Genomic DNA, 14265 nt, shown 5'->3' on the forward strand with positions numbered 1-14265 from the left:
CCGCTTCCTGATCCAGGAAGCCTGGGAACATCACTCCCCTCTCCCCAAGCCGGGATCGCCAGCCCAGTGATGTCCAGTCCCTCTCCTCTCACCATCAGCTTTGCCCTGAGATCACCTTCCTGCCATCCATTTCCCTCACCCTCTGAGCCCTGTGAACTTGGACTGCAATAAGGCTGAACCGCAGACCGAAGTCTAAACTTCCTGACCACAAAGCCTCGTACATTGTGGGCTCAGCTCCTTGGGAAGTGGTAGGCATGACCACCATATTTAAGATCTGACGGAATTAATCTCTGAGAAATGTGTGAAGGAGACGGGAACAGAGTGGACCAGAGAATTAATGAGATGTTTTCCTCCCCAACTTCCAGGATTTTTGTAACAAGTCATGTTTAGCAAGAAGGAAAGAAAGGAAGGAGGAAGGAAGGGAAGAAGGAAGGAAAAAAAAGGAACAGAAGAACATATCCCTTTGTCTCTTATTGTGAGGGCTACTTCATTTGTAGAGAAGTGAGTTATTGTAAACCTCAAGTGTGCACTTGGGAATCTACGCTTCTGGGAAGATTTGAGCTCTTCCCATAAAGAGCTGAAAGGGACTGTTACTACAGTCTCTCCAACCAGTGAACGCTGGTACTGAATGAATTGAAAGAGATGCCTTTCTGCTTTAATTTTTTCTCCACCTCCTAATTCCACATTTAAGGGGAAAAAAAAGCATTTCTTTTGAGACTATACCAGATTAGTTAATAGAACAGGATAATTCTAGATACAAGGCTGTGCAAAGTCGGAGCGTACAATGAGAGGCATCTGAATGGATGTCATTGTCTTTCACAAAGCATGCTTTTGTCTCATTGTTTTCACCTAAGACTTCTTGCAAAACAACGGGCTTTGAAAGTGCAAGATATGCTGCTTAACTCTTGAAGAGCTGACAGACATCACACCTTTTCCAGGAGGATTGTGACTGGAGCTTCAATCATTTTTTTCTCCCCCGGTTTCTATGCAGTAAGTGCGACAATTAGAGAGAACTGTTAGCTGACTATCCTAACCCAGTTCCAATCATGTCAGAAGGAACTAAAAATATCCTGTGGTCAAATTATAGAGACTCCTGCTTCTAAGGTGCCTGGGCTGAGAATAGCGAGGGGGAGGTAGTATTACCCACAGAAACAACAGCAGGGCTCCCCCAAAACCATTGCATGAGATTTCCTTCATCTGAAAAGGCTGAGAGCTTTTTATGGTACTAGACTTTGGGTGAAACAAACAAACAAGAAGGCCATTTCTAAATATAGCCAGCTTTTGTAGGCTATATTTAGTCATGTTTCTACTAAGTAAAAATATCAGAATGCATTTTGGCAGAAATTTTCACCGTAATTTTTTTTTCTTTCACTTCCCCTTATTTGAAGCTCTGGTGACACAAACATTAAGGAATATAATCAGAAAACCTAAGGAACTCTTCTTAGGTCATGTGCTTATTCACTTAAGAAAAATGTATTGAGGACAAGCCTCTGCTTCTAATTCATTTTCATTACGGTCTTTTGTTCTTGGAGCCCTCCAGGGATTCTCCATATAGAAAGGAAAAAGGTGACTGCATTCTGACATGTATATGCATTACAGAGCAATGCGTCTGAAACAAAACAGATCATCAGAGTACCTGTTTTGTAGGGCTCTTGTGAACTTGGAATGCATTAATACACATGCAACATTTAATCAGAGTCTGGCACGAGGTAAGTGCTCAGTAAACGTTAGCTGTATTTGTTATTAGTAGTATTTGCATAGCGTACACCCAGATATATTTGCATACACATGTATGGTTTATGTCCTAAAGGCATAGACTTGAAACAATAGTCTTTGTCTCTTAGCATCAAATATCCAGTGATGCTTATTACTGTACAGATCCAAAACAGAAGCAAAAGCTGCCTTTTTTTTTTGCATGTGGTAAAATATACACAACATAAAAGTTACTGTTTTAACCATTTTTAAGTGTGCATTTCAGTGGCGTTACGTACATTCCCATTGTCTTGTAACCAGCACCACCATCCATCTCCAGAAATTTTTTATCTCCTCCACTGAAACTCTGGATCCATTAAACACTAACTTTCCATCCGGTCTTCCCTCCCCACAGTCCCTGGCCACCGCCATTCTCCTTTCTGTCTCTATGAATTTCTAGGTGCCTCAGATAAGTGGAATCATGCACTGTTTGTCCCTTTGTGTCTAGCTTGTTTCATTTAGCATAATGTCTTCAAGGTTCATGTATGCTGTAGCATGTGTCAGAATTCCATTCTTTTTTAAGGCTGAATAAGGAGTCTTCATTTCAAAATCGAGGTATTTTAGGAAGGCCATATGGCTATAGCTCACACAGGCGATTATTCCCCATCCTCTCTTCTGTCTCCGAGCCCTCATTGTGTGACTGTTCTAACGAGATCCAAGGGCATGGCTTCCCTCATGGTATTCTTTGACCAGGAACAGCTTTGCCCTTGAACCTGGGAGTCAGACGGACAGGACAGACGTGCATTTGCCTCTGCGTTCTCCCGCTTGGGAAATTTAATTATCTTGAGCATGCAGTTAGGTCAAACCATAGGGTACTGTCTGTATTTGATAATTTTTCGGTACAAAAATGACAGTCTTATCTGGCTCAACCTAATTCTTCACCTCTCTGCTCCTCAGTTATCTTATGTAAAATATAAAGTTAAAAGCAGTGCTTGTCTCACAGGGCTACCGTGAGGATTGGAGGACGTGGGGTGGGTGCAGGGCGTCCCAGAGCGCACGCAGTGTGGGAGCTGCCTGGGGCCGCCTCCTTTGGGGAGCAAGGTCTCTCCTCCCAAGCCCAGGGTTTCAGATGCTCCCTGCTGGCCTCCTTCGCCTCCTCTCCTGCCCCTGATTGATTGTACCTTCCTCATCAGCTCAAGGACATGACAGCCCACCTGGAATGAGAACAGTTTTTTCTGACACATTGTTTTAGAGGGCGCAGCGCCGTGAACCAAATAATGTTTCCTCTCGTCATGGAGTTAGTGTTCCAGTCAGGGAGAAAGAAAACAAGATAAGCAAGAAAAATATATATGTTAGGAAAACTAAAGTAGGGGAGGAGGATCTGAGGGTCTGGTCACACTTTAGATGACAGGTAACAAGTGCCCTTGCACGGAAGCCTTTCCTTCAAGGCTTTCCTGGTGTCACATCCCTCCCTTCCTCCTCCCTGCTGTTCCTCCTTTCCTTTTCCCTCCTTCTTTTTCCTTCTTTCTTCCCTTCTCCTTCCCTCCCTTTTTTTCTGCCTTCCTCCCCTCCTTCCCTCCTTCCCTCCGTCCTTCCTGTTTGGGCCCTGGGCAGCTCTCTCGGCTTACTTGAACCTCCTCTCCGAGGGCGGCCGCGTGCTGACTCTGCAGAGGCCCGGGACTCAGGAATTCCGGGAGAAGGCTGCGCTGATCTGGGAGGGGAGGCTCTGGCTGATGCTGACACTGCATCGCTGCATGGTAATGCCCGGCTCAGCGCCCTTTACTCACCCGGCTGCCTTGGGCTTTACCATTGTTTCCCCTGCATTTCACCCTTTCATAACCCGGAGACTCCAGGCATCCCCTGCCGGAGGCCTTCCATCTCCTTGCCAACCAATCCCGCTCCTGAATCTCAGGGAATTACACGGCCACACCGTGTAATTCGGCAAGACTGAGACACTTCCTCGTCTGAGCTGTGAGTTCCCCCGGCTCTAGCCAGGCCTGATGCAGCCCAGTCCAAGGTAATTTACGGGAAAGGTTTTCCACCTTTCCCCCAACAGTGTGCGTAAGATTCTCCAGGGCCTAAAAGCTACTTTATGAAAAACACAGAGAAGATCACATAAATTAATCTCTTCACATATGTGTGTTCCAGTACTGCTTTTTACATAATATTCATGGTTTGTTCTTTTTTTTATCACGAAGCTTGTACTCCAGGCAGCGAAGTGTGTCCTGGGCCTGCAGCGAGGGCTGGGGCACTGACGATGCTCTGCTTCCCACCCCAGGTCTTGTAGGTTGTTCCTGGATTTGAGATGAGCCACAGGCAGCTCTGGCCATCGTCCTTGTGACTCTGCCTCTTAGGTTCACCACTGACTCCAGCTTTCGCTCAGAAAATGCTGCCTCATCCCTAATGGCTGCTCAATCAGGAGAGTATTATTTTCAGATGTTTTAAATTTGTGCAGCGTGAAACATATGTCCTGCCATATGGAGCACAATAGGAGCTGGTTAAGGCCAAAGTGGGACCCAGAATTGGGAGTTCTCTTTTCTTCGGTCTGTTTGAAGTCAGACCCTGCAGGCCAACCAGCAGTCTAAGCTGTGCTCTAAATTAGAGCACGCGTGCGTCGTAGAGAAACTGTGCACACAGAGCGGCAACGGCAACCCGCCCCCCGCCCCCCGCCCCCGCACTAGCACTACGTCCAATTAGGGGAGCTGCTGCAAGGATGCTGCAGCCCCGTCTGGAAATCAAGTTACAGACAACCTTGCAGATGCTCCAGAGTCACGTGCACCACGACGCAGAAGGTCTGCACACTAAGATAGTTGCACTGAAGCTGCACGTGTGGAAATTTGATTGGCGTAATTTCAACCATTAGTTTTGAAAATAAAGCTGAGTTACAGCAGTAGCAGTGTTGGACTTTCACATTTAATCTGAGAAAGACATGAAAGAGACACTAGAATATAAAAAATGGCATTCGCTTATCAGCCACTGACTCACTCAGCAAGTGCCTCCTTTGTGTGCATGCAGTCCAGAGCTGGGCTCTGCCGAGGAAAGATGTGTTTGACAAAGTCCGGCTCACATGAAAAGCTTCCCATACACTTTACTCTTCCCCTGGCTTTTCCTTTCGAACCACTGGGCTTCGTGTGTCGAGCTGCTCCACATCCCAGGCATTGTGTGATGAGATCTCTTAGGAGTAGAGGAGACAGGCGAGAAAACAGGGAACTGCCTTCCAGGAGCCAACAGCTATGATTTCGCTAACTGTGGGGTGCTGAGAGAGCTTGGGGGAGGGCATGCAGGCAGGACATAGGGTCAGAGAAGTCTTCCCAGAGGACCCGGCACTCGAGCTGCATCTGGGAGGCTTACCTGAGGTGTGTTCACTCACCATTTGTTGAGGTGGTGATGCTTGGCTCGTCCCCATCCATGATTCTGGGTTGGCAGCTGAGCTGACATCAGCCTTGCCTTCTCTGGAGCCTGTGGGCCGTGAAGCCACGTGCCTCTAGCCCAGTCCCTGCCTCAGCCAACAGAAGGCTCAGTTTCCAAGCTCTGCCCAAATGCAACACCCCACTGAATTCCCCCTTCCAGTCTGGGAGGTAGGTATCGCTACTCTCAGTTCATTTGCAGAGCAAAGACATCTGATGGAATTTCAGCCCAAGGAATAGCTGCTGTTTCCCAGCTCACTCTCTTTCAAGTGATTCAGATGTCCTCTTCCTCTCCCTCCCATTGGAGGTGACCACTCAGAATCTCAACATGATGGACTTTCAATGGAAAGCATCCTTACGGAATATCAGAGGGAAGCTGTTTCCTCAAAGGTAGTGGTGGGGAATGATGCTCTAGGGATGGGGAAGAGCCAGCTGGAGGAGGGCTCTGTAGCACTGGACTGGAGTGTGTGGATGATGGGGACTCATTGCTGGTTCTTATCCATGGAGCTGACGTGATGAAAAAATGGAGTTTTAGGAAAATAGCTCAATGATGAAGTGTAAGGTGGGCTGGGTAAGGAAAAAGACTAGAGGCAGGTGGACAAACTAGGGTATAGCGAGTTGGTCAAGTTTAGTGTTATAACAGTGTTGACCTTGGACTAGGGAAAAAAGTGAAGTGAAGAAGTGGAAAGACACAGAGGGAGATGGGAGAGCATGTAACAGAGAAAAGCAGCCTCCTGTGGTGATGAGTTCATGAAGACAATTGATCTGATTTAGTATCAATGGAGGGGATGCTGTTATTGATCAGTAATAATACAGGTTTCATTATTATTTTGAAGTCATGCTAAAAATAAGGGCTGTACATTGAGTCTGACCAAATGCTTTAAGACTAGGCATTTGTCTTTTCCAGTTTTTCATATCTTCACACCTTAAGATTCCCCAGCCTTGAGCTGTGGTCTCTGCCCTTCCTGTCTCAGGTAAGCACACCTATTCTCTGTGCTTTGGTGACAGGCATTAAGGGCTTGGGCCAGAAACAGGTAGACAAGCAATAGTGGTTACAACCTGGAAGCAGAGTTTGAGCTTTGCATGGTCTTGAAGATACGTATTTAAGTAAAACCTGTGGCTTTGTTTTAAGGTAGAGCTTGAAGGGTACATTTTTAAAATCCCAGACTCCTTTTCTTTGAAAAGTGGAATCAAAGAAAAAACAATTTCAGGTTGAGTTATGGAAAAAGCTGTGCTCAAGTCTGGACTCACCAAAAGCTTGTTTTGAATGGTCTGGTTATTTTGTAGGAGTGTTGGTGTCTTTGGCCAGGACAGTCTAGCCTCCAGGTCATATGGCACTGGGGTTTCTAACACGTCCTTACCATAAAACAGCACGAGAGATGCTTGATGTTCTCTGAGCCAATTGAAGTTTCTTTCCTGACATACCTCGGGCAAGGTTCTTTCAGAGCAAAGCCATGGACCTTCCAGATCTCCAGCTCCAACTTGAGTTTTGAAAGATAGAGCTCCTTGAACCCAGTATTTGAGAAGCAGGCCACTGCCTCGGATGCTTTGAGATTATGCATTACATTCTGAGTGCTTAGACTCCTTCAAGTAGAAAACCCAGATCAGTCTCAAAGAACCAGCTACGTGTTGATGGCCAACTTCTCTGAGCAATTTCTATTTGGTCTCTATTGCTAGACCAGCATTAAGTCAGTGCTGAGAGGGAAAAAAACCCCACTTTGTGTCTTTGCTGCTTTTTCAGTTTCTGTCTGGGGCATTGTTGCTGTGTTAATCAAAGGTTCATGGGAAATACAACGTCTGGTGCTGGTACTCAGAGGGGAGGAGCTGCAATTGATTAGAACGTGGAGGGCTCCTTGTAAATGTTGTAAATTGCATTGTTGGGTTAGTGTAAAGTTACAAAAATAAAATACAGTAGTCCTTCCTTATCCAAGGGAAATATGTTCCAAGATCCCCAGCGAATGCCTGAAACCTCGGACAGTACCCAATCTGATATATGTCATATTTTCTCCTACACATGCATACCTGTGATAAATTAGGCACAGCGAGAGATTGACAACAATAACTCATCATAAAATAGAATCATTATAACAATATACTGTAATAAAAGTGGTAAGGGTCACTGGAACACAAGCCCTGTGATACCACGACAGTCGATCTGATGACCCAGATGGCTACTACGTGACTAATCATTGGGCAGCGTATCCAGCGTGCTGATACGCTGGACAAAGGGATGATCCGTGGCCAGGCAGGGCAGAGGGGGACAGCACGAGACTTCTTCATGCTCCTCAGAACAGTGTGCAATTAAAAACTTATGAATTGTTTATTTCTGGAATTTTCCATTTAATATTTTCAGACCGTGGTTGACCTTGAGTAGCCAAAGCCATGGAAGGCAAAACTGCAGGTAAGGGGGGACTGCTGTCCCTGAGTCTGTTTCCTCAAAGAGAGTTAATATCCATCCTAAGGAGACGGAAAATCTGAGGAAGAAGAGGGGAAAGGCAACGAATGTTCAGCTGAAATGAGAAAGAGAACAGACTCCTTTGAATAAGCTGGTGCTTTTCCCCCCATAGAACTCACTTGGGCTAATCTTATACTTAATGCTTTTAATGTTAAATTACAGATACGTGGCCATTTGAAAACACTTATTGGAGAGGGTTTTCATACAAGATGGCAGAATGAAGCCATTTGAACACGGATTCTTACTGTTCTCTATTAACATAATACATTTGAGATGTTCAGTCAACTCCTTTGAAAGAGAATAGAAAAAGGGAAAGACAAAGCAACGCTCCAAGAGGCAGAATTAAAACAGAGAGCTCCCTTCACCTGGTCAATTATTTCAGGGCAAGAGATAAGGCTCCTTATTAACAACTGGCATCACAAAAAGTACTCTGTGTAAGGAAATTACACAGAAAGAAGGAAGGGAAAGCGGGAAGCGAGGGCTATAGAAAATGTTTCTGCATTTTTCTAATTATTCACTTCATTTCCTGGAAAGGAATGGCTGCCCACTGGTGGGTTGATCTAGTTTAATATTTACCTGAAAGTACAATTTTATTGCCGAAGCTTTATTAACAAAATCAATATTAGCGAGGAAAAATGAATGAACATTAGAATAAAGTGGACTTTCTGAAGATATTGTCTATTTTTTCTCCTCACTTTTTCTGAGTGATGAGGGGCTCACCTGGGTGGATAATGCAAAGAGAACAGAAAAATCACCTAGAGCCAGAGAGTCAGTTCTAGCAACCCTCCCCCACCTTTAATTTTTTTTTCTATTTTGGAAAGTTGACTTTGAGGTTTATATAGGAAATAAATTGTGTCTTCTACATTTGACCTCAGATGATGGAAAATCACCTAACTCCCACCTCCCTGAATCCTTGCACTTATTTTCGTGTTTCTTCTTAAAACAGTTCCTATAGATCAGAGAAGAGGAGCGATCATTCTTGCCCACAGCCACCTCCTTGAAGATCCTCGCCCCAGTAGCAGGGACATACATATTTACTCACTCTTTGAGCACTTAAGGGTGGGAAAGGGGAAATTTCCATCTGACCTTTCAGCACATTCCTTTTCTGAAAGTGACTTTTTTAGTGTGAACTCTTTGATGTGGTTGCATTCGACTGAAGTTATTTTTATTTTTAGCCCATTTAGCCCATTTAGCCCATTTAACCAAATTTAATACCACTGCGTGTGTGTGTTGGGTGAGGGGATAGTGGTTTGAGCTGTTCCTGAGGTTCGGTCATGATCACCCTATCAGGGGCCAGATGTTAGTTCTCTGGAAGGTGAAAATGGAAATAGTGTCTGACTCTTAGTATCTGGCAATAATCTTCGTAAAGAAATGGCGACTTTGATGCTTGTAATTGCTGTTGTTCTTATTAGTCCTATAGTCCTGCTAGACCACACATGTTCGGGATTTAAGAAACTTGAGAACTTGAACTGCAGTCTCGAACAATTCACTTAACCTTTCTGGAAATGTCTCTATGCAACAAATACAAGTCATTTTAACTCTATTTTTAAATGTATTATTTTACTGGCCATTGAACTTCAAGGGCTGGACAACTTAAGCATCATTACAAGAAAACACCGGAACTAGGCAGGAGAAGTTTATAATCTAACTCGTTGCTTTGCTTGTTTGTTTCCTAAATGGAGATAACCACCCTCCCCTGTCCTAGGACCGGGTGCTCAGGTTCAGGTCAACTGACATGTGACTAACGCTCCTCAGTGTTATAAAGGATGTCGTCTCATCGCTATTTTGCTCTTATTCATAAAATCCAATTACCTGCCTCAGGGTTTGGGCTTATGGAGGTAGCAGCAAGGCCAGGTGGAGCTGTTCAGAATGCTGATTTGGATTTTTTGGAAGCAGATGTTCAGATTGTGCAGGGGCTGGGAAGTCAGGGTGACAGGTACAATGAGGTTAATTGATTACCTCTGGAATTGGTGGAGGTTTGGTCCAGAAATGGCGCTTCTCAAGCCTTAGGGTTTTTATATATTTTAACATTTAACCCTCACATTGACCCTATGAGATGAGTACTGTTATTACCTCCATTTATAGATGAGTAAATTGAAGCTTAGGAAGTTAATTAAAATGCCCAAGGTCACCCGCTGGTAATTAATAGGAAGCAAGATACCACCACACTGTACCCTTCTCGACCCACTTCAGCCTCTTTCCATCCGTTGTTTCATCGTGGGTTTGTATAATTTGTGATGATCACTACTGGTCATGGTACCTTGCTGGTCACACTGGCTCCCAGGCACCAGTGGGGCTGGATGTAAACCAGACCCAGGCGGAACCCTAAGAGGAGCACCGGCATCTTCTTACCTGGGCTGTCCTGCCGTTCCCCTGTCTGCACATCTCTGTGTGCACACGTGTCCACATGCCTGTATCTTCTTTGTGACTCTACCCTTCCTTCCCTCAGGCCAGTGTGAATCACTGCTTTTCATTAGGGGGTGTAATGAATCCATCTGCTCAGCAGTGCCTCCGAGCAGCGTCCCCTCACTGCGCACATCTGTTCCTGCAAGTCTGCAGAGAGCAACACCGACCTCTACGACATCACCGGCACGGAGAGACACTTGTTTTTTTATGTCCGTACACGTTTCTCCCATCCTTCCTTGATGTGGGTTAATGGAGACACGATATTCCTGAGCATCGGAGGACAATTTTGAAGGGCAGTCCCACTGACAGGCCTCCTGGAGTGGATGAAGGATGAGGACAGGTATGAATTTGGTGGATCAGATCAAGCATCTCTTTTACCTCGCATCACCCTTAGAGTTTCTGCTGCTCACGAATGCAATGCACACAGGAAACTGTGAAGACTGGTTACCAGCGAGAAGGAGGCCTGGCTTTCTGATTCTGCAGGCCGCATGCTTCATTCACTGAGTTGAAAGAGCGACTCTCTAAATTCAAAGGGAAGCAGCTGCCACAGAGAACTCAAATGGCAAATCGGAGACCCCACTCTGAGTAGGCAGAAGACAGCAGGATCAAACTTCTTTCCCAGTCCCCAGATTTATGGCCACTATGCTATTGTATGGCTCTTAGGAACTGGCACATGACGATATTTCATCAGCGGTGTCAAAACAATGAGGGTAAAAATAACCACTGCATGCTGAGGCCCTGCCGTTTATGAGCCGCAGGCATCGTTTCTGGGAAGTGTAGGAGCACATAATGCCCATTGTCCTCTTAGTAATTGCCTTGGTCCCCAAGGGTCTTAATGGGGAAGGGGCTTAATGAGCTTTGGCTCCCTAGAAAAAAGGAAATGAAACGAGATATCTATTGTTCGGAATGTAACCAGAATGATCCCCAGGACAGAAAACCCTGGAGTTACCTAGGAAAGGGTGCTCATCGTTGGTGAGAGGGAGATTCTCTCTATTACTAGGAGACTTCTCTCAGTGGGGAGGAGTACGCAGCATTATCAAAATACATAACAAACACCCAGCTTCGCTCAGAAACTATTTATAGAGCCAGCACTTATCCAGACACAAAGGATATAGCTGGGAATATGACAAAGCACCTGCTTTTGTGGGCTGACAGTTCAGTGGGGGCATAAGACAATACACAGACAAACCAGAACATGGAGTGGTAAGTGCTTTGTGGAGAGTTAATACTGATGGGATGCAAGAAAGAGAAAGACAGAGGAAAAAAGACTGGGGATGATCAGGGAAGGCCTCTTTGAGGAGGTGACCTTGAAGCCAGTATCCTAATGTCAAGGAAGAGCCAAGTACGCAAAGTTGAGAGGAAGAGCATTCCAGGTAGAGAAACAGCTTCCAGGCTCGAAGATGAGAATGAGCTTGGTATGTTTCCAAGACAGACACCTGACCTGGCCCAGCAAGGTGAGTGAGAAAGCGCGGTAGGGCGCGAGATCTGGGAGGCAGGCCGGGGCCAGGTTACCCAGGGCCATGTGAGCCACGGAAAGGATTTGAATTTTATTATAAATATACTGGGAAAGCTATTGGGGGGCATTAAATAGGAAAATGACATGATCGGAGGTGTGCAGTGTTTTGAAAACTTTTCGTTTTGCTATGATTTCAAACTTACAGAAAAGTTGTAAAGTTAGTACTTAGAACTCCTATAAACTGTTACCTAGATTTACCAGTTGCCTACGGGTTTTTGCCCAGTTTCTTTACCATTTTTTCTCCATATACAGTTGTCCTTCTTTCCAGGACTCCCTGTAGATACCAAAATCCACAGATGCTCAAGTCCCTTGTATAAAATGGCACATAGTATTTGTGCATAACCTACAAGCACCGCCCCTGTGTATTTTAAATCATCTTTAGATGACTTACAATACTTAATACAACCTAAACGCTATGTAAATAGTTGTAAATACAATGTAAATGTTATGTAAATAGTTACCAGCACATGGCAAATTCAGATTTTCCTTTTGGAACTTTCTGGAATTTTTTCCTGAATGTTTTTAATCTGCTGTTGGTTAAATCTGAGGATGTGAAACTCACGGATAGAGCAGGCCAGCTGTATCTCATAAGTGTTATGCATATTTCCCCAACCCACTTAAAACTAAAGCAGAGACATCATACTCCTTAAACATTGAATACTTCAAAAATGTATTTTCTGAATCACAAAAACATTCTCTTATATAACCACAGCACTCATAAAAATTAGGAAATTTAGTGTTATACACTATTCTTCTAATTTGCAGTTCACACTGAAATTTCATTAATTGTTCCAATAATGTCCTTTATACCGATTTTTTTTTCCAGGTCCCATATTCAATCTAGGATCCAGTATTACACATACGTTGTCTTGTGTCTTTAGTTTCCTTCAGTATGGAACAGCCTTCAGCTTTTCTTGGTCTTTCTTGACCTTGATGTTTGTAAAGAACACAGGACAAGTATTTTGTACAATGTCCCTCGATTTGGGCTTGTCTGGTTTTTCCTCATGATTAGATTCAAGTTATGCATTTTTGTCAGGAATATCAAAGAAGGTGTTGCGATGTCCACCTTAGTGCATGATTATCGAGAGGCACGTAATTTGGTTTGTCCCAATACGGATGATGTTAGCTTTGATCACTTAGTTAAGGTGATGTTCTCTCCTCTGTAAAGTTACTAGTTCTCCCGATTTGAGGGGAGTTTCTTTGAGACTGTAAATAGCTTGTTGCTCATCAAACTTTACTAGTTTTGGCATCCATTGATTTTTGAATTCATCACTCCTATATTTATTATTTGGAATTCAACTGCAAGGAAGAATTTTCCTCTGCTGTCTGTCTGTCTCTCTCATGTGTGTGTGTGTGTGTGTGTGTGTGTGTGTGTGTGTGTGTGTGTCTGTGTCTGTGTTTGTATTAAAAAGAGAAAGTGGAGAAAGTAAGAGCCAAGCAAGGAGACCAGGTAGGAGGCTGTTGCCGGATTCCACCTGAGAGGTGTGAATGGCTTGCACCGAGATGTGTCAGTAGAGGGATGGGGAGAAATGGAGAGAGTCAGGCTATGGTCTAGAGGTGGACTTGAGAGGTTTTGCTGATGGTTTGGATGTGGGAGTGATGCAAAGAAGGTTATGAAGGGTAATTTCTAGATTTTTGTCATGAGCAAGTGGTACCATTTAATGGCACCAATTAGTGTTACCATAATGGTCCACTTTCTTGAGATAGAGAAGACCCACAGAGAAACTTTGGGAGGGAAAAATCAAGAATTTTGAGTGGCCATAACTTTGAGGTGTTTTCTTAACATCCATGTGGCCATGCCAGATAGTCCACCTGGCTGGTGCAAGGGAGAGGAATGCTGCATACACAGATAATATTTAAAGTCATAACATTGGATGACGCTACTTAGAGGGTGCATGAGGACATGAAAGAGGAGGGGTCCCTGCACAAACCCTAGGCCCCTCCAACACTCAGAGGCCAGAAAAATGTAGGAAATTTGGTGAAAGAGCTGGACAAGAGACAACCAGCAGATGAGAAGCAGAACCAAGAGAATGTGTTCCCAGTCAGGAGAAGAGGGTGCTTGACCAGGAGGGAGAGGTAAACTCTGATGACCTGAGTGCCCTGCGGGCACGCTGATCCTGCAGCCAGAGGTGCAGTGGAGCAGGAATGGAAGGCAGTGACAGGAAGCAACTGCTCCAGGAACTCTCACTGTGAAGGAGAGCAGAGAAACAGGGCAGTGGCTGTGTGAAAACGTGGCGCAATGGAGTTGTTGGTTTTTTTTCCTTTCTGTTTTTTAATATGGGAGGCACAAAGGCACACTCTGGTAAGAGAGAGTGAAATAGATGGTGCTGAAGAGAAGCAATAATTGGAGGAACCAAGTCCCTGGGACGGTCGAGGAGCAAAGGGAGCTGGGGGCCGTTGATCTCTGGAGAGAGGGACCCTGAGCCTCGGTGATGGGAGGGAAGCCCTGAGGACATGGGTGGGTGGTGATGTGCTGTGGGGGCTGTTGTGGTTGCTTTGGTTTCTGGAGAAAGTGTGAGGAGGAGAGGGCATCAGTTAAAACTGAGGTGGGTATGGTGTGAGGAGAGATGTCAGTCACTTTGGAGAACGGAAAAGCTAACAGACTTGGAGAGTGTGGTGGGGTTTCCCGGTCAGGCTGAAGGCCAGTTGGAGATTTGTGGCTGTGAATTAGGGTGAAACGAGTTAGGAAAACTGTATTGAAAAGAAAGTTATAACACAATGATGTGAATATCTTGTAATAACTTATAGTGGAATATAATTTGCAAAAAAAAAAACTGAATCACTATGCT

The 14265-nt window shown here is 44.7% G+C and overlaps 1 long non-coding RNA gene across 1 annotated transcript in view; it reads left to right on the top strand.

The window, feature by feature from the left end:
- The window catches only part of LOC140697664 (uncharacterized), a 152682-nt gene that overhangs the window by 114237 nt on the left and 24180 nt on the right, over positions 1 to 14265 (top strand). Inside the window, exon 2 of the long non-coding RNA XR_012074847.1 lies at positions 10004 to 10300. This is a non-coding gene — a long non-coding RNA (uncharacterized lncRNA). The remainder of the gene's footprint in view (positions 1 to 10003; positions 10301 to 14265) is intronic.

This window comes from Vicugna pacos, chromosome 8, assembly GCF_048564905.1.
Source record: "Vicugna pacos chromosome 8, VicPac4, whole genome shotgun sequence".
In the NCBI taxonomy this organism is placed as follows: domain Eukaryota; kingdom Metazoa; phylum Chordata; class Mammalia; order Artiodactyla; family Camelidae; genus Vicugna; species Vicugna pacos.